Raw genomic sequence first — 22,181 nt, forward strand, 5'->3', positions numbered from 1 at the left:
ATCATTTTTTCATATGTCTTTTGGCTGCATAAATATCTTCTTTTGAGAAGTGTCTGTTCATATCCTTCGCCCACTTTTTGATGGGGTTGTTTGTTTGTTTTTTTCTTGTAAATTTGTTTGAGTTCTTTGTAGATTCTGGATATTAGCCCTTTGTCAGATGAGTAGATTGCAAAAATTTTCTCCCATTCTGTAGGTTGCCTGTTCACTCTGATGGTAGTTTCTTTAGCTGTGGAGAAGCTCTTTAGTTTAATTAGATCCCATTGGTCAATTTTGGCTTTTGTTGCCATTGCAACTAATTTTGGTGTTTTAGACATGAAGTCCTTGCCCATGCCTATGTCCTGAATGGTATTGTCTAGGTTTTCTTGTAGAGTTTTTATGATTTTAGGTCTAACATGTAAGTCTTTAATCCATATTGAATTAATTTTTGTATAAGATGTAAGGAAGGGATCCAGTTTCAGCTTTCTACATATGGCTAGCCAGTTTTCCCAGCACCATTTATTAAATAAGGAATCATTTCCCCATTTCTTGTTTTTGTCAGTTTTGTCAAAGATCAGATGGTTGTAGATATGCGGCATTATTTCTGAGGGCTCTGTTCTGTTCCATTGGTCTATATCTGTGTTTTGGTACCAGTACCATGCTGTTTTGGTTACTGTAGCCTTGTAGTATAGTTTGAAGTCAGGTAGCGTGATGCCTCCAACTTTGTTCTTTTGGCTTAGGATTGACTTGGTGATGCGGGCTCTTTTTTAGTTCCATATGAACTTTAAAGTAGAGAATGTATTATTAAAGGGCAAGTGTGGGATAAATGAGACCAGTTAGTAAGGCATTGCAATTGCATGTGGGAGAGAGGATGATGACATAAGTTTGGGCCAGAGATGTGAAGACTGAGAGAAATAAAATCATTTAGGACATAATATGGTAGAAAAGCCAAGACTTAATTATGAGTTAAATATTGAAGGATGATGATATAGAAGAATCAAGAATGATTGATATAGGTTTCTGTCTTAAAATTCCAAGCTATTTATTGGTTGGGGAAGTTTGACAAAAAAGGGATTCACAGTACATAGGAGAGTTATAGTCATAAGAGTTACTTGGATATGCTAAGTGTGAGATATCCAAGTGGAAATATCAAGAAGTCAGTTGAATATAGATGAGAGGAGATATGGGTGGAGTGGGAATTGAGAACCATCTGCTCAAAGATTAGCCTCAGGACTCAATGAGCTCAACCAAGGAATGCATGTGGGGAGAGAATTCAGAATATAGTGTGTGTGTGGGGTGTTATTAATTTTGTTTGCTTTTTAATATATATGTGTCCCAATATTTCATGGGACATACTTATTCTTTAAACAACACAAAATAAGTTTTTGGTTTGTTTTTAATCTGCAATTCAAATTTAAAGAGACATCTGTATTTTTATTTGCTAAATCTAGCAATCATAATCCAAGAGCCAATCCTGGGGTGCACTGACATGTAGAGATTGAGCAGAATAAGAGCAGGAAGCAAAGGAATCTGAGAAAGGTCCATCACCGAAATGGGTAAAAACCAGCAAGCTGTAATGTTTTGAAAGGCAGGAAAGAAACAAAAACACAAAGCAAGGGCTTAATTGATAAAGCATCATTGATGTAGAGAGCTTGAGACTAGGACTAAATTAATTTCTTGTTCAGTCCATTAAAGTATGTACAGACATTTATTCTGAAAAGTGTTTATCCCATCATTATCTCTCTTTGCCAGATTGTCTACACTCTACTGGACAGAATTTAAAAAGTAGATTTGTTTGATAAAAAGAAAATAGGGTATATTTTTAATAACACTAAAAGAAAAAAATCTCAGTCTTTATTTTACCCAATACAAACAGTAACAGCATAAGCATGGAGGCCTAGAGGATCTTTTTCAATGCAAAGATACATAACGTTCCAGGTATTTAACTCTGTAAAAGCTACTTATTTCTCTGAAGCCCCAACATATTTTTTTATAAACTGATAATAGTGTGTAATAGTATAATTGTTTTTATTAGTATAACAAATAAAAGAATCTGTTTACTTGTATGGGTCTTTGGGTTTATGTTTACTTCAGCACCCACAGAGCAGCGCTGGCTAAAGTTTCATTTCAATGTGTACCTTTCTGGAGTTAGCTCTTCCTGGACATAAAGGTCTGTTGAGCACTTTTCTAGTACCTAAGCTTTTGCATGTTGGAAGGAAATGTGTGAGCAGTGAATGGAGAAGATGCCTGCCACTCCTAGACTGTTGTCTTTTGTCCTTATCTGCTAGTGCTTTCCCTGGCTCTGGCTCTGGCACTGTGAATGCCTTACAGTGCATCCCAGGGTAGGTGCTGTAAAAGCCTAAATTAGAAGTGTCTCCGCAGCAGAATGTCAGCTCTGACGCCAGCACATCTGGGGTTGGAAGCATCTGGATCTGTCTTTAATCAATGACAAGGCACAGCAGCACTTCAGGCACTTGTCAGAGAATTCACCCATGAGCCGGCTCTAATCAAGCACTGCCAAAAGGCTGCCAGGATCATCACTTTTTGTTGTTGTTGTTTTTTGAGACAGAGTCTTGCTCTGTCACCCAGGCTGGAGTGCAGTGGTGCAATTTCGGCTCACTGCAACCTCCGCCTCCTGGGTTCAAGCAATTCTCCTGCCTCAGCCTCCTGAGTAGCTGGGATTACAGGCACATGCCACCATGACTGGCTAATTTTTGTGTTTTTTTAGTAGAGATAGGGTTTCAGCATGTTAGCCAGGCTGGTCTCAAACTCCTGACCTTGTAATCCACCTGCCTCAGCCTCCCAAAGTGCTGGGATTACAGGTGTGAGCCACCATGCCCGGCTGAATCATCATTTTTAAAACAGTGCATCTCAAACTAGCTGTGATGAAAGACTGAAGACTTTCTTACTTACTTTTTAATTTCCAGTCCTGTGATGCATAACTAGTAAGTAGCTCATGCCACAAGTGAGTTCCCTGCTGTGTTCAGCGTAAGCAAGTCTGCTAGTTATGTGCTTGGTCATCTTAACAATGGTAAATGGCTACAGAAATTTGTGTATCTCTTAATTTCTGTATTTAACTCATTGTGGACTTGCCCTAGTCTGCTAACCATACCTTCAATGGCACTGTTCTAAAACTCAAACCATGGCTTTCCCACTTAGAAATATTCATTGGTTCTCTTTTCCTAATAGGATAATGTTCAAAATGATCAGTAATGTTGTGTTCCATTGCATTTTACTTAATTCACTATTATAACTCCCTATCATGTTTTATCAACATTTTTTGGTAAATCTGCCAGTTAACTGGGTCAACTTTGTGCTTCTGGAGGGCACATACAAGGTCATACACATATGTGCATCCTGGTAACTAGCAGCAGGCTTAGTCAATAAGTAGACCTCAATAAGGTCATTTGAACACTTATACATATTTATTTAGTACCCTCTATGAGGCAAGCCCCATTATGGGCATTAGGAATATAGCAATGAGCAAAACCATTAAATATCCCTCTCCTTGAGAGGAAGTGAAGCAAAATGCCTGAATAGAAGCCTCCAGCAATTGTCTCCCCTACAGGAATACCGAATTGAACAACTCTCCACACAAAAAAGCACCCTCGTAAGAACCAAAAATCACATGAGTGATCATACTATCTTGTTTTGACATCATATTAAAGAAAGAGGCACTGAATAGGGTAGGAAAGACAGATTTGAATCACCTACACCAACCTTTCCTCATTCCCCAGTAATGGCCACGCGGCACAAAGAAAGAAACTGCATTTGGGGAAGAGAACATGGTGATTGTGAGACTTTGCATTGGAACTCAGGGTTGCCTGTTATAGCAGTAAGCATCACTGGAAAGAACTCAGCTGGTGCCCATGGAGGGAGCATTTGGACCATGCCTACTCAGAGGCATATCATCCATCCCAGCAGTCAGAACTGCCACTGTGGGCTAAAGGGCTCTGGGCCCCTAAATAAACTTGAAAGTTAGTCTAGTTTAGAAGGACTGCAATTCCTGGGCTCAGAGCCAGTAGACTAGGAGCACATTCATACCAGTGAGAAACCAGCCAAAGCTGCCAAAGGAGTGCTCGTGTCATCCCTCCTCCAACTCCAGGCAGTACAGCTCACAACTCCAGGAGAGACTCCTTCTCTCTCCTTGAAAAGCAAAAGAACAGTAAAAAGGACTTTGTCTTGCAACTTGGATACCAGCTCAGCTAGAGTACAATAGTAGAACAGGGCACCAGGCAGAGTCCTGAGTTTCCCATTTCAGGCCCTAGGTCCTGGACAATATTTCTAAACACACCCTGGGCCGGGAAGGAACCCACTTCCTTGAAGGGAAAGATCCAGGCCTGGCAGAGTTCATCACTTGCTGACTTGCTGACTTAAGAGCCCTTGAGCCCTGAATAATCAGCCGTGGGAGCCAGGCAGTACTTGCCAAAAGGCTTGTGTAAAACCCAGGGCCACATTGGCTTCAGGTGTGACCCAGTGTATTCCCAGCTGTGGTGGCTATGGAGAGAGATGCCCATTTCTAGGCATTGGCTTCTAGACGGCATTTTGGTACATATCCTGAGTCAGAGAAGAGCCACCAGGCCTGGAGGGAGAGAGTCTAAACATACAGCGTTCAGCACAAGATGAGTTAAAAGGCCTCGGACCTTGAGTGAACATTGGTGGAAGCCAGGCAGTACTTGACATGGGCCTCAGTTGGTGGTAGCCACAGAGAGAGACTCCTCTGCTTGAGGAAAGGGGAGAAAAGGGTGGGAAAGACTTTATCTTGTGGTGTGGGTGCCAGCTGAGCCACAGTATAATAAAGTAGCAAGTAGATTTTTCAGATTCCTGGACAGTATCTTTGGACCTGTGTGGGCCTAGGGGGAAATTACTGGCTTAAAGGAAAGACACAAGCCTGGCTATGTTTGCTACCTACTAAATGTAGAGCCTTTGGGCCTTCAGTGAGTATAGGTAGTATCCAGGCAGTGGTTAATGTGGGCCTTGGTCACGCTGGCTCTGGGTCTGACCCAATACAGGCCACAAGAGTTCTTGTATCATCTCTCCCTTAGCTCCAGGCAGCTCAGCACTGAGCGACAGGCTCTATTTGTTTGGTGGAAAATAAGGGAAGAGAACAAAAGTCTCTGCCTAGTAATTCCCCTGGGTCTTACCCAAGACCACCAAGGGAGTGCCTCTACAAATATATGAGAGCCACAGTGTGGGCTTTAGGGGGCTTTGGGTGCCCCCTAAAGCAGATATGGCTGCAGTGACCAAAGACTTAGATCACTACCGCTAAGTCCCTTCAAATACCTGGACAGCCTTCCCAAGGACAGGTAAAAACAGGCTCAGACTGTGAAGATTAAAATACATACCTAACTATTCAATGCCAGACACCAGTGAAAATCTGTAAACATCAAGACCATCCAGGATAACACGACCTTACCAAATAAACTAAATAAATCACCAGTGACTAATCCCAGGGAGACATAGATATGTGGCCATTCACACAGATAATTCAAAATAGCTATGTTGAGGTAGCACAATGAAATCCAACAGATAAGTAATTTAGAACCCTTCTCTGTAAATTTAATAATTTAAATTTAATAAAATTTTCAAGTAAATTTAATAAAGAGATTGAAATAAAAAGAATCAAGCAGAAATTCTGGAGCTGAAAAATGCAGTTGACATATTCAAGAAAGCATCAGAGTCTCTTAACAGCAGAATTGATCAGGCAGAAGAAAGAATTAGTGAGCTTAAAGACAGGCTATCTGAGAATATACTGAGAGGAGACAAAAGAGAAAAAGAGTGAAAAACAAGGATCTCTTCAAAGCCTAGAAAATAGCCTCAAGAAAGAAAATCTAAGAGTTCTTGGCCTTAAAAAGAAGGAAGACAGACAGATTGGAATACAAAGCTTATTCAAAGGCATAACAGAGAACTTCTCAAACCTGCAGAAGATATCAATATCCAAGTACAAGAGGGTTACAGAACACCAAGCCAATTTTACTTCAATAAGCCTACCTCAAGGCATTTAATAATCAAACTGCCAAAGGTCAATGATAAAAAAAGGATCCTCAAAGCAATAAGAGAAAAAAAAACAAACAACATACAATGGAGCTCTAATATGTCTTCCAGCAGACTTTATAGTGGTAAACTTACAGGCTAGCAGAGAGTGGCATGACATATTTAAAGTGCTGAAGTAGAAAAACTTTTATACTAGAAAAGTATATTCAGTAAAAATATCTTTCAAACATGAAGGAGAAATAAATACCTCCCCAGACAAACAAAAGTTGAGGTATTTTATCAACACTAGACTTGTGCTACAAGAAATGCTTCTTGGAAAATCTACAAGAGAGATCTTCAGTGTGAAAGAAAAGAACATTAATGAGCAATAAGAAATCATCTGAAGGAACGAAAAAACTGGTAATAGTAAATACACACAAAAAAACACGATATTATAACACTGTTTTTGTGGTGTGTAAACCACTCATATCTTGAGTAGAAAGACTAAAAGATGAACCTATCAAAAATAACTACAGCTTTTCAAGACAGACAATAAAATAAGATATAAATAGAAACAACAAAAAGTTAAAAAATGGGGAAATGAAGTTAAACTGTAGAGTGCTTATTATTTTTCTCTTTGCTTGTTTCTTTGTTAATGTCATCACTACTGTCACCAGTTAAAAATAATGGGCTATATATTATTATTTGCAAGGTTCATAGTAATCTCAAATCAAAAACATATAACCGATACACAAAAGGTAAAAAGCAAAAAATTAACACATATCACCTGACAAAATCACCTTAACTAAAAGGAAGACAGGAAGGAATTAAAGAAGGAAGAGAAGCCCACAAAACAAGCAAGAACCAAATAACAAAACAGTCGAAGTAAATCCTTACTTATCAACAATAAGATTGACTATAAATGGAATACACTCATCAATCAAAAGACAGAGAGTGGCGGAATAGATTTTAAAAAAATACCTAATGATCTGCTGCCTATAAAATATACATTTTACCTACAAATACACAAATAAAATGAAAATAAAGGGATGAAAATACATATTCCATGAAAATGGAAACCAAGAAAGGGTCAAAATACCTATACTTATATCAGAGAAAATAGATTTCCAGACAAAAACTATAAACAGAGACAAAGAGGGTTGTTATATAGTTATAAAGGTGTCTGTTCAGCAAGAGGATATAACAATTTTAAATATATATGCATCCAACACTGGAGCACCCAAGTACATAAAGCAAATATTATTAGAGGTAAGGAGAGAGATAGATTCCAATACAATAATCGTTCAAGACTTTCACTCCCTACTTTCAACATTGAGCAGATTATCCACACAGAAAATCAAGAGACAAACACGGAACTTAATCTATACTATAGGTCAAATTGTCCTAATAGATATTTACAGAACATTTTATCCAATAGATGCAGAATACCTATTATTCTCCTTAGCACTAGATCGTTCTCAAGGATACATTATATGTTAAGCCACAAAATAAGTTTTAAAAAATTCAAAAAAGTTGAAATCATATTCCTTGTGTTCTCTGACCACAGTGGAATAATAAAACTAGAAATCAGTACAATGAGAAATTTTGGAAACTATGTAAACACATGAAAATTAAACAATATGCTCCTGAATGAAAACTGGGTCAATAAAAAATTAAGACGGAGATTGAAAATTTTCTTGAAAAAATAATAGAAATGCAACATACCAAAACCTATGGAATACAGCAAAAGTGATAATGAAAGGAATGTTTATAGCAAGAAGTGCCTACACCAAAAAAGTAGTAAAACTTTAAATAAACAAGCTAACAATCCACCTTAAATAATTAGAAAAGCAAGAGCAACCCAAACCAAAAATTGGTAGATGAAAAAAATAATAAAAATAAGAGCAGAAATAAATGAAATTTAAATTTAAAAATAACACAAAATATCAATAAAATAAAAAGTTGTTTTTTGAAAAGATAAATAAAGATAACAAACCTTTAGCCAGACTAAGAAAAAAGAGATAAGACTCAAATAAATAAAAGATCAAAAAAAGATATTATGACTGATACCACAGAAATTCAAAGAATCATTAGAAGCTACTATGAGCTATCATAAGCCAATAAATTGAAAAACCTAGAACAAAAATGGATGAATTCCTAGACACATACAACCTACCAAGATTGAACCATGAGAAAATCCAAAACCTGAACAGACCAATGAGAAGAAATGTGATCAAAGCCATAGTAAAAAGTCTCCCAGCAAAGAAAGGACAAGGACCTGATGGCTTCACTTTTCATTTTGAAGAACACTGAAAGAAGAAATAATGTCAATTCTACTCAAACTATTATAAGAAATACAGAAGGAGAAAATACATCCAAAATCATTCTACAAGGTCGGTATTATTCTGATACCCAAACCAGATAAATGTGATGTGTTTTCTTTAAAAATAAGAAAACAAACAAGAACAAAAACAAAAACAAAACTACAGGCCAATATCAGTGATGAACACTGATGCAAAAATTCTTAAGAAAATACCAACAAACCAAATTCAACAACGTATTTATAAGATCATTCATCATGACCAAGTGGGATTTATCCTAGGGGTGCAAGGATAGTTCAACATATCAAAAGAATGGAGGACAAAGGCAATATGATCATTTTAATAGATACTGAAAAAATATTTGTTAAAGATCAACATGGCTTCCTGATTAAAAGAAAACCCTAAAAAAACTGGATATAGGAGAAATATACCTCAACAAATAAAAACAATACATAAGAGACACATAGCTAGTATTATACTGAATGAGGAAAAACTGAAAGCCTTTCCTTTAAGATTGGGAACAACGTAAGTATGCTCCCTTTTACCACTGTTATTTTTTATAGTCCTAGAAGTCCTACCAAAGGCAATATGACATAAAGGGGTTCTGAATTGGAAAGAAAGAAGTAAACTATCCTTGCTTGCAGGTGATATGATTTTACATTTGGAAAAACCTGAAGACTCTACAAAAGAAAACTATTAGAACTGATAAACAAATTCAGTAAAGTTGCAAGATATAAAATAAATAAACAAAACCCATAGCATTTTTTATGTCAATAGTGAACAATCTGAAAAGGAAATCAAGAAAGTAATCCTATTTACAATAGATGCAAATAAAATAAAATACATTGGAATAAACATAACTAAAGGAGTGAAATATCTCTACAATGAAATTATAAAACATTAATGCAAGAAATTGAAAAGGACACAAAAATATGGATATTCCATGTTTATAGATTGGAAGAATCAATATTATTAAAATGTGTACACTACCCAAAGTAATAAACATATTCAATGCAATCCCAATCAAAAGGCCAATGGCATGCTTCAGAGAAATAAGAGAAACAACCCCAAAATACATATAAAATTACAAAATGCCTAGAATGGCCAAAGCTATGCTGAGGAAAATAAAAAACCTGAAGGAATCACATTACCTGACTTCAAATTATGCTTCAGAGCTCTAGTAACCAAAACAGCATGGTACTGGCATAAAAACAGACATGAAGAGCAATGAACTGAATAGAGATCCTTGAAATAAACCCATACATCTACAGTGAACTTGTTGACAAAGATGTCAAGAACATACATTTGAGAATTGTTTAGTCTCTTCAATAAATTATGCTTGAAAAACTAGATAACCATGTGCAGGCAAATGAATCTAGACTGCTATCTCTCAACATATACAAAGGACAAATCAAAATGGATTAAAGACTTAAATCTAAGACTTCAAACTATGAAAATACTAAAAGAATACCTTGGGGAAACCTCTCCAGAATATTGGTCTGTGCAAAGCTTTCTTGAGTAATACCCTACAAGCACAACAAGCAAAGAAAAGGTGAACTAATGGGATCACATCAAGTTAAAAAGCTTCTGTAAAGTAAAGTAAACAATTAAAAAAGTGAAAGAGACAACACACAGAATAGGAGAAAATATTTGCAAACTACCCATCTGAAAAGGGGTTAATAACCAGGACACATAAGGAGCTCAAAAAAACTTAATAGGAAAAGATCTAATAATCTGATTTTAAAAATGGAAGAAGATCTGAATAGACATTTCTCAAAAGAAGGCATATAAATGGCAAACAGCTATATGAAAAGGTGCTCAGTACCACTGATATTCAGAAATATGCAAATCAAAACTATAATAAGATACATTTTTACCCAGTTAAAATGGATTTTCTTCCAAAAGACAGAAAATGCATAGTGTTGGCAAAGATGTGGATGAAAGGAAATCCTCATACACTGTTCCCAACTGTTTCTGGGAATGCAAATTAGTACGATCACTGATACAGTGTGTATATTTGTCCCCACCCAAATCTCATCTTGAATTGTAATCCCTCATGCTGGGGTGATGCCTTGTGGGAGGTGTTTGGATCGGGGTGGATCCCTCATTGTTTGATTTTGTCTTTTTGATAGTGAGTTCTCACAAGCTTTGGTTGTGTAAAGGTGTGTGGAACCTCCTCCTCCATTCTCTCTCTCTCTTGCTCCCATTCTCACCATGTGATGTGCTTGCTCCTGCTTTTGTCTTCTGTCATGATTGGAAGCTCCCTGAGGCCTCCCCAACAGCAAATGACACTATGCTTTCTGTGCAGCCTGCAGAAATGTGAGCCAATTAAATCTCTTTTCTCATAAATTACTAGTCTCAAGTTTTTTTTATAGCAGTGCCAGAAAGGCCTAATACAGAAAATCAGTACTGAGGAGTTGAACATTGTTATAAAGATACCTGAAAATGTGTAAGCAAGTTTGGAACTGGGTAACAGGCAGAGGCTGGAAACATTTGGAGGGCTCAGAAGAAGACAGAAAGGTGTGTGAAAGTTTGGAACTTGTTAAGGATTGGTTGAATGGTTGTAACCAAAATGCAGATAGTGATATAGATGATGAAATCCAGACTGCTGAGGTGTCAAATGGAAATTAGAAACTTATTGGGAACTGGAGCAAAGGTCATGTGTGTTATGCCTTAGCAAAGAATTTGGCTGCATTCAGTTCACAACCTAGGGATCTGTGAAAGTTTGAACTTCCTAGTCATGATTTACCCTATCTTGCAGCATAAATTTCTAAGTAGCAATGCATTCAAGAGGTGGACTTTGTAACAACATGTACTCAGGAGCAGAAGCAAAGAAATACCTTAACATTGGAACTTATATTTAAAAGAGAAGCAGAGCATAAAATTTTAAAAAAAATTTTCAGCCTAGTCATGTGACAGAGAAAGAAAAAGCTTTTTCAGGAGAGAAATTCAAGTAGGCTGTAAGCAACCACTTGCTAGAAAAATTTGCATAACTAAAAGGGAGCCAAAAGCTAATATCCAAGACAATGGGAAAAAGGCCTGGAAGGCATTTCAGAGACCTTCCAAGCAGCTCCTTCCATCACAGGCCCAGAGGCCCAGGAGGACAGAATGGATTTGTAGGCCATGTCCAGAGCCCCGCTGCCCTGCATGGTCTCAAAACACTGATGTCTAGATCCTGCCTACTCCAGCTCCAGTATCGACTCAAAAACTCCAGATACTGCTCGCACCACTGCTCTGGAAAGCACAAACCACCATAAGCCTTGGCAGCTTCTATGTATATTTAAACCTGCAGGTTCACAAAGCACAAGAATAATTGAGGCTTGGAAGCCTCCACCTAGATTTCAAAGCATGTATGGAAAAGCCTGGTAGCCCAGGCAGAAGCTTGCTGCAGGGGCAGAGCTTACATAGAGAACCTGTACTAGGGTAGTACAGAGAAGAAATGTGGGGTTTGAGACTCCACATGGAATCCCCACTGGGGCACTGTCTAGTGGAGCTGTGAGAAAGGGGTCACCACCTTCCAGACTCAAAAATAATAGTTCCACCAATAGCTTGCACTCTGTCCCTAGAAAAGTCACAGGGACTCAACAACATTTTAGGGCAGCCTAAGGGGCTGAACCCTGCAAAGCCACAGGGTTGAACCTATCCAAGGCCTTGGGAACCCACTTCTTGCAACAGTGTGTTCTGGATGTGGAACATGAAGTCAAAGGAGATTATTTTGGAGCTTTAAGATTTAATGACTGCCCTGCTGGGTTTTGAACTTGCATGGGGCCTGTAGTCCCATTCTTTTGGTAGATTTTTCCCTTTAAGAATAGAAATGGTTACCGAATGTCTATATCCCCATTGTATCTTGGAAGTAAACAACTTGGTTTTGGTATTATAGGCTCATAGGTAAAAGGAATATGCCTTGTCTCAGATGAGACTTTTTTACTATATATATATATATGTATGTATGTATGTATGTATGTATGTATTTTTTTTAAGTTCAGGGATACATGTGCAGAATGTGCAGTTTTCTTACATAGATATACATGTGTCATAGTGGTTTGCTGCACCCATCAACTCATCATCTACATTAGGTATTTCTCCTAATGCTATCCCTCCTCCAGTCCCCCACTCCCCGACAGGCCCAAGTTTGTGATATTCCCCTCCCTGTGTCTGTGGTCTCATTGTTCAACTCCCACTTATGAATGAGAACATGCAGTGTTTGGTTTTCTGTTCTTGTGTTAGTTTGCTGAGAATGATGGTTTCCAGCTTCACCCATATCCTTGCAAAGGACAAGAACTCGTCCTTTTTTATGCCTGCATAGTATTCCATGGTGTATACGTGCTACATTTTCTTTATCCAGGCTATCATTGATGGGTATTTGGGTTGGTTCAAAGTCTTTGCTATTGTGAATAGTGCTGCAATAAACATACATGTGCATGTGTCTTTATAGTAGAATGATTTATAATCTTTTGGGTATATACCCAGTAATGGGATTGCTGGGTCAAATGGTATTTCTGGTTCTAGATTCTTGAGGAATCTCCACACTGTCTTCCACAATGGTTGAACTAATTTACACTCTCACCACCAGTGTAAAAGCATTCTATTTCTCCACATCCTCTCCAACATCTGTTGTTTCCTGACTTTTTAATGATCACCATTCTAACTGACATGAGATGGTATCTCATTGCAGTTTTGATTTGCATTTCTCTAATGACCAGTGATGATGAGCTTTTTTTTCATATATTTGTTGGCTGCATAAATGTCTTCTTTTGAGAAGTCCCTGTTCATATCAGTCACCCACTTTTTGATGGGGTTGTTTGTTTTTTTCTTGCAAATTTGTTTAAGTGTGCTGTAGATTCTGGATATTAGCCTTTTGTCAGATGGACACATTGCAAAAATTTTCTCCCATTCTGTAGGTTGCCTGTTCACTCTGCTGATAGTTTCTTTTGCTGTGCAGAAGCTCTTTAGTTTAAATAGATCCCCTTTGTCAATTTTGACTTTCATTGACATTGCTTTTGGTGTTTTAGTCATGAAGTCTTTACCCGTGCCTATATCCTGAATAGTAATGACTAAGTTTTCTTCTAGGGTTTTTATGGTTTTAGGTCTTATGTTTAAGTCTTTAATCCATCTTGAGTTAATTTTTCCATAAGGTGTAAGAAAGGGGTCCAGTTTCAGTTTTCTGCATATGGCTAGGCTTTGGACTTCTAATGCTGGGACAATTCAAGACTTTGGAGGACTCTTGAGGAGGCAAGGTTGTATTTTGCAATGAGAGAAGGACATGAGATTTGAGAGGAGCCAAGGACAGAATGATATAGTTTGTGTATTTCTTCCCACCCAAGTCTCATGTTGAATTGTAATCCCCAATGCTGAAGGCAGGGCTTTTGGGAAGTGTTTGGATCATTGGGTTGGATACCTCATAGTTTGGTGCTATCTTCATAATAGTGAGTTCTCATGAGATATGGTTATGTAAAATTTTGTGGCATCTCCCCAGCCCCCACCCACCTTGCTCCCATTCTTGCCATGTGGTGTGCCTTCTCCCCCTTTGCCTTCTATCATGATTGAAAATTTCCTGAGGCCTCCCCAGAAGCAGATGCCACTATGCCTCCTGTACAGCCAGCTGAACTGTGAGCCAACTAAATCTCTTTTGTATTAATTATCCAGTCTCAAGTATTTTTTTTTTTTTTTTGAGACAGAGTCTCACTCTGTTGCCTGGGCTGTACTGCAGTGGCAAGACCTCAGCTCACTGCAACCTCTGCCTCCTGGGTTCAAGCCATTCTCCTGCCTCAGTCTCCTGAGTAGCTGGGATTACAGGTGCCTGCCACTATGCCCAGCTAATTTTTTTGTTTGTTTTTTGTATTTTGAGTAGAGACAGGGTTTTACCATGTTGGCCAGGCTTGTCTCAAACTCCTGACCTCATGATTCGCCTGCCTCGGCCTCCCAAAGTGCTATTACAGGCGTGAGCCAACACACTTGGTCTCAAATATTTCTTTATAACAGTGCAAGAATGGCCTAATACAACCACTTATGGAGAACAGTTTAGAGGTTCCTCAAAAAACTAAAAATAGAGCTAGCATATGATCCAGCAATACTCACAAAAATTAAAAATTAAAAAATAAATACTCTAGCCAGCCCTCTCCCTCCCCAACCCCTCCAAAAGAAACCTCACTCAGAGCCAGTGACCTAGTTCAAATACTGTTTTCACTGCTTGGAGAATTAGTGTTTCCCTTTTTTAACTCTTAAAGTGGGGACAGCAATTCAGTTTTTGAAAAATTGCACATGCTGATTCATGTAGCATCAAGCTCATGTCTGCAACATAGCAAGCCCTACATGATATTAGTAATTTATTATTAATAATAATGAGAAATTGTAATGTCATCTCCACTGTGAATCTCTTTTGGATTCTCTCAACCAGAAGTACCCACTTCTTTGTGTAGGCAGTCCCAACAGTCACACTCTGTTTCTTTTTTCCCTACATGAGGTTGATGGCTTTAAGAATGAGGTAGGGACAGCCATCTTAGAAACATTAATGCCTATTGAAGAAGGTGGCACACAGTAAGTCTTCAATCAGCCTTAAAGACATCTTAAAGCTGGGAGAAAATCTAGACGTCAGAGTTTTCAAACTATTTTTCTGAAACAGAGTGCTCTTCAAAAGAAATCTTCAGCAGACACCTGTTGTATGAAAACATAAGAGGAGCTTTTTTGATTTGAAGTTTTCAGAACCCTCCCCCTGCACCATACCCTCTACTTAGTAGTCTTTAGGAAATTCAAGAGGGTCCCTAGAGATCTTCAAGGAACATTTAGGGGGAAAATAACATTTGCATGCACACACACACACACACACACACACACACGAAACTGTAAAAAGAGAAATAATTTGCTCAACCCAAAAATAGTGACTGTCACTTACTCTGTGCTGATTCCGTGCCACACAGTGTGCAAACACTTCCCAGGCATTATCTTTAATCCATGTGGAAATTCTGAGTTAGGCATAGCAGATACCCAATTTACAGAGGAAACAACTGACCATTCGCTCACACAGCTGATGTGGCAGAGCTGGGATATTATTGCAGGGCCTCTGATTCTGAAGCTCCAAATCTGAGCCAATGTTGTATCTTTGTTTTATTAAATCAGTGTCAGAAAAACAACAACAATCTCTCTAATCATGGAACTTTGTTTTTCTGGGGAAGACAGATAATAAGCAAGATTTTTTTTTTTTCTGAAGTGAAATATGCAATTGGTTGGTTGTGATAATTAATAAGGAAAAAAGCAGGGACAGAGAGTTGTTGAAATTTTATAAATGCCTTCTGGATGACTGAAAATAGAGGTGAATCAAACTCCTTCATCACTTGATTTAAATAATATCCTTCTAGTCTCATCTTTCACTTCTGCCATCACACACAGTGAAATGCTCACGGAACCTGAGTCCTTTCTTGAATCCATTATTTCTTTCTAGAAAGCGTCCCTCCTTTTCTACCTAGAAAATGCCAGCTTACCCAGGTCAAATTTTATCTCTGAGAAACCATCTGGGATGCAATGGGAAGGTGTCAGTTTGCTACTCTTTAGGCTTTCTCAACATCACCGTAGGCTAGGAATTAGCACTTTGACTTTTGATTATTTGCTTGTGATGAGCTGTCAGCAAGAATCTGCAAGAGTCAAAAGGCAAAGACCTTGTTTGTTTCCCTTCTGAAATGCCAGCAGCCAGTGTGGGGCTTAGATGTCAGGGAAGCTCAATAAATACCTGTTGAAATAAATTCACAGTAAAATGAGTTGGGAGAAACTATCTAAGGGATATGGGAGCCTCATCTTGTTGGTATTGTGAGTTTTGTCCTGAACAGTTAATAGTACATTTTGGCTCATTCTACATGTCCATCACAGGGTGGAGAGATAGGCAGGAAGCTGATCATTTTACTTTTTCAGGGTCCCTGGTTGATGAAACTGCCACAGTCCTGAAACTTACCAGTCACTTTGACAGAAGGAAACGACAATGCAGAGAAGCATGACATGGCCCCAAAGTGACATGTGCCACTTCCCTCTTGGTTCATCAGCCCCAAATAGTCACAGGGCCTCTCCAAACTTCAAGTAGGCAAGAAAATATCATACTACTATGTGCCCAGAATGAAAGAGTGAGGAAAAGAGCCAAAAAAAAAATTAGAAACAGCCTTCATGATATCATTTCTGCCCTACCATTTGATATCGTGAGAATCAAATAAATATGTGAAAAGATTTTGCAAATTGTAAAGAACTATAAAAATATGAGAGAGTAATGTTACAATAAATGCATTTATTAAAAAATTAGAACATCGAATATGGGATGCCAGATTAGATTTTATTTACTGAGAACTTGAAATATTTATGGACTCAGCAGTGTTAATTAATACCAGAGTACCTCATAGACTTGTGGTCCTAGATTTTTATCTTGAGACAGATAAACTTTCTGTTCTAACTTCCACACTTAGTAGTAATTCATGTTCATATTCCCATTCCTCAAATTAATTAGGACCCACAACTGCGAAAACAGTTTTCTGTCAGTGGTTCCATCATGAGAGCTGCATAATGTTGATTATAACAGCTGGCATTTTATCATTTGTTTCACTTTTCAATTTTTACTTTCTAATTGCATACAATTTTCTCACATATGTTGATATAAAGCTGACATAGAAAATGAAGAACAAATGAAAAACAAGGTTAAGTCTATAAGAGTTGATTTTCCCAAGGTTACTAATAGTATGAGATGATGAGAAAGTTCAAAAGTCACTGGAATTTTATTTCTTCTGATGAATATCAGAAAAGTATGTTATTATTACAAAGCTATCACCATGCTGAAAAGCTCAACTTATTAAGTAGATTACTCAAAAGTATGAGTCATAGAGTAATTTGGAAATCTTTTGTGATTTTTCAAACATACTATATTTTTACACATATAGGAGAGACAGAGAGGAGAGAGATGAAAGAATGGGTATATTACTTGATTCTCTCAAATTATAATCTATACTTTTTGTGCAGCTTACTCATATTTATTCTCTCTGATATTTGCTGCTTCTGACAACACTTTCCTACTTTTTTGAGCTAGCCTGAATGGTTTTCTTTACTTTTTCCTGTAACCCATCAAAAAATTAAGAGAGTTTCTACTACAGATTCTTAGTTTCTGGAGATGTCCCTCTGTTTGATTCTCAACCTGTCATATAAAAGTAATTCAATTCTCATACTTTACTGGACATTATCTTAAATTCATAGACAAATATGTATTAGATTCCTACTTTGCTCATATACTGCCTAGTCCCTTAGACTAACAAAAAAAACAAACAATTATCCCACCGTGTTTGGGATAATACAAGGCCTATAATAAGATATTAGTTGTAATAATACAATCAGCTACCTTTTTCAAGCACTGACTGTATATTCCAAATGATGTTAAGCAATTTTGCTCTCTGTATTTCAGTTAGGTTTCATAATGACTAATGGGAGCAATACCATTATCCTCTTTAGTTTTTAAGGATGAAGACAACTGCTATAGTTTGTATATTTGTGTTACACTGCCCCCCAAAAAAATTAGTCATCAAAATCTAATCACCAACATTAAGGCATTAGGAGGTGGGACCTTTGGGAGATGATTAGGTCATGAGGATGGGGCCTCATGAATGAAATTTGTGCCCTTACAAAAGAGGCCCCAGAGACACCGCTTGCCCTTTTCACCATGTGAGGACACAGTGAGAAGGCACTGACAATGAACCAGGAAAAGAGCCCTCATCAGACACAAAATCTCCCGAACTCTGATTATAGTCTTCTCAGCCTTCAGAACTGTGAAAAATAGAGTTCTGTTGTTTATAATCTACCCAAATTATGCATTTTTTCATTATAGTAACTCATACGGACCAAGACAGAAAATTAATACTAAGAAGTGCAGTGCTGTTATATTATCTAAAACTGTGAAAGCAACCTTGGAACTGGGTAATGGGTAGATACTGAAAGAGTTTCGAGGTGAATGCTAGAAAAAAAATCTACATTGCTGTGAATGAACCTTACAGAGTGATTCTGGTTAGGGCTCAGGAGAAGAGGAGAACTGCAGAGAAAACCTCAATCTTCTTAAAGAATACCTAAATGGACATGAAGAGAATGTTGGTAGAAATATGGACCATGAAGTCCATTCTGAGGATGTCTGATGGAAATGAGGAACATGTGATTAGACAATGGAGGAAAGTCCATTCTTGTTATAAAGCAGCAAAGAACTTGGCTGAATCGTGTATATGCCCTCGTGTTTGTAGCAGGTAGAACACGTAAGCAATGAAATTGAATATTTGGCTGAGGAAATTTCTAAGCAAAATGTTGAAGATATAGCTTAGCTTTTCTCAATGACTTATAGTAAAATTCAAGAAGAGAGATATGATTCAAAGACAGAATTCTTAATCAAAAGAGACGCAGAATTTAAAAATTTGGAACAATTTTAGCATATCCATACTGAAAAGGAAGAGAAAGCATGTTCAGGAGAGAACCCAAGGGTATGGCCAAATGACTATCTGATAAGAAGATTGGTCAACCAGGACCTATTTCTCAAGACAGTGGTAGAATGACCTTGAAAGCAATTCAGAAATCATCAGGGCTGCCACTCCCATCACAGGCCCAGTGTGCAAAGTTCACAATGAGTATGGGACTATTGCAGAGACCTCACTTTAATATAATACTCAGTGGACCCCTAGCGGTGCTACTGGCACGTGATTCCAGCCCAGGGAAGCCACAGGTGCATGACCTAGGTACAGAGTGGCTACAGAGGTGGGGTCACGACTGAGAACCATTGTGAGGGTGGGCCCAGGCACAGAGCAGGTGCAAGGGTGTTTTTGTTTGTTTCTTTGTTTTTCCTATTTCTTCCTCTTGGAATGGGAATTTCTGTCCTATGTCTCTCTCACAATTGCACTTTAGAAGTACATACTTGTTTGATTTCATAGGTTCACCATTGGAGGAGAATTGGCCTCAGGGTGAATAGTATCCTGAGTTTTGCTCAGATCTGATTTAAATAATTTTTAGATGAGACTTTGGACTGTTATTTGAAAGTTGATGCTGGACTGAGTTAATCCTTTTGGGGGTTACTGAGATGGAGTGAATGTATTTTGTTTGTGAGAAGAACATGGATCTTGGGGAGCCAGAGGAAAAATGCTGTGGTCTGAATGTTTGCATCCCCACAAAACTTATGTGCTGAAACCAAATGACCAATGTGATAGTTACAGGTGGTGGAGCCTTTGGAGGTGATGGAGTCATGAGGGGAGAGCCCCAAAATAGAACTAGCATCCTCTTAAAAGAGGTCCCAGGGATACTGCTCACACCCTTCACCATATGAGAACACAATAGGATGCCCTCTCTACGAATCAGGAGATCGACCCTCACCAGACACCAAATCTGCCAGTACTTTGATATTTGACTTCACAGGCTTCAGAACTGTGAGAAAGAAATTTCTGTTGTTTATAAGCTACACATTTTATGGTATTTTGATATAGCAGCCTGAATGGACTGAGACAACACCCATGTTTGAATTGCTTCATAAAGTTGCCCTAAATTATACATCATTACATGACAGAACCTTGACACCAGTTCTATCTGATTCCAGATTTGAAGCAAAGACAAAGCATGGAAGATGAACATTCCTGAGTTAGAAAAAAAGTGTTCATACATTATGAACAAACAGGGAAGTACTAAAGGACTGTTGAATGCAATAATATTAGAGGCATCACAGTTTGTAATTGACAAACATACAGTGAAAACAATAAATGGTATTGCTTGTCCAAAGAGAAGAGAGAAATAACCATGATCTGAAATTTGCTAAACAGGCTTTAGTTATGAGGATTTTATTTAACTTTTCGTTAGTGGTTCCATCACTGAAGTGAATGAGGCACATACACAGGGAATATGTCAGTTTCAGGAGACCTGGTTTTTTTTATTTTCTCCTTCAGTTCTCTGTTTTTCAACTGTGCAAGTTATTTATGCGATCTGCACCTGTATTTCCTTTTTTTTTTTGCAATATAGTAATCCTATACAATTAGAAATAATATAGCTTACTCCACCTATGGCACATATTTGATGAGATAATAGATGTAAAAACTAGAAAACATTTAAACTGATATTGAGTTGAGTTTTAACAAATTGATAAAATGGCAAAGATTTGTAGGGAAGTTGCATGTTGTTTACATTATGTCATTTTATTTTCCAGAAAGACAAATGTGGATTTGATATTATGAAACGGCAATTCTAAAACTCAGGAGATTTATTGGTGTTTCTGAGCTCTTACTCCAGTGTCCACTTGTCCATAGAATCACCTTTCACTTCCGGGGTCAGAAGGTAAGCTTTAAATATAAATCTGATTGGCAGAACTCTGGAGTCTGGTTGGGAAACTGTATTTTTGCACTCCAGTTGCCAGAACTGCTTCCAGCATACAGTTGCTTATTTAATCTTGAATGACTGAATGAATGAATGTAGGTATGTATAAATGACTAGAAAGATGGAAGAACAGTTGGCTGTCTGGCTGAAGGACGTGGAAAGATGTTTGAGTGAACGATACGATGGATGGTTTAGATACAGAAGCTAAGTCCATGCCTTATTCCTTCCTTCCTTCCTTCATTCATTAAAAGGTGTCTATTGTTTAGCCCAAGGAAGCCATCATAATAGATAGAATGACATGTATGACACAGTGCTTGCTTCAAAATATTTAAATGCCAGCATAGAAAAACATGTAATTCAAGACATAATGACAGGTGGGTCTTGAGAGAGGTTTGGATAAATGCGAATAAAAATTCACAAGAGTTACAGATTTTATAAAGCAGGGGATGATTCATGGAAAGTTTTGTGAAAAGATTATTTTACTAGACAGAATGCTGCAAGTTCAAAGGTGTGGGAAGGGAAGGCAAAATCATATTGATCGATATCTACTTGTGATGAAGGAGATATTTGGCAGTGTATACAAAGTTTCCTTGCTCAAATTTGATCTTTCTTGCCTTTCTCCTAGACAGGTCCTGGAATGATCTCCCATCTTATGGCAAAAAGGTAAGAGAACATGGCTGGGCGCAGTGGATCACGCGTGTAATTCAAGCATTTTGAGAGGATGAGGCAGGCGGATCACTTGAGGTGAGGAGTTCGAGATCAGCCTGGCCAATATGGTAAAAGCCGTCTCTAGTAGAAATACAAAAAATTATCTGAGCACGGTGGTGCATGCCTGTAGTTGCAGCTGCTTGGGAGGCTAAGGCATGAGGATCACTTGAATCCGGGAGGTGGAGGTTGCAGTGAGCCAAGATCATGTCACTGCACTCCAGCCTGGGCAACAGTGAGACCCTGTCTCAAAAGAAAAAAAGAAAAGAAAAGAAAAAAAAGAGGTAAAAGAACTTAGTCGGGCCGGGCGCGGTGGCTCACGCTTGTAATCCCAGCACTTTGGGAGGCCGAGGCGGGCGGATCACGAGGTCAGGAGATCGAGACCACGGTGAAACCCCGTCTCTACCAAAAATACAAAAAAAATTAGCCGGGTGTGGTGGCGGGCGCCTGTAGTCCCAGCTACTCGGAGAGGCTGAGGCAGGAGAATGGCGTGAGCCCGGGAGGCGGAGGTTGCAGTGAGCCGAGATCGCGCCACTGCACTCCAGCCTGGGCGACAGAGCAAGACTCCGTCTCCAAAAAAAAAAAAAAAAAAAAAGAACTTAGTCTTTAGTCTTGATTCTATTACTAATCACACAATGTTTCATATGCAAATTACTTAATCCCTCTAACTCTCACCAGACCCACCTATACAAAGGGAATGACAGTGCCAGGCTTGAAGTTAAAGCTCTAGAGGTGTCTGCCTAATGAATAAATGGGTACCACGAAAGAAATTCAAGAACTGGTGGGGGTCAATGAGCATACAGGGGTATTAGAGAAACTCTGAAGTTTTTTTCAGCCTTTTGTTTCTGATTAGAGTTA

The sequence above is a fragment of the Hylobates moloch genome, unplaced genomic scaffold, assembly GCF_009828535.3.
Source record: "Hylobates moloch isolate HMO894 unplaced genomic scaffold, HMol_V3 SCAFFOLD_17, whole genome shotgun sequence".
Lineage (NCBI taxonomy): Eukaryota > Metazoa > Chordata > Mammalia > Primates > Hylobatidae > Hylobates > Hylobates moloch.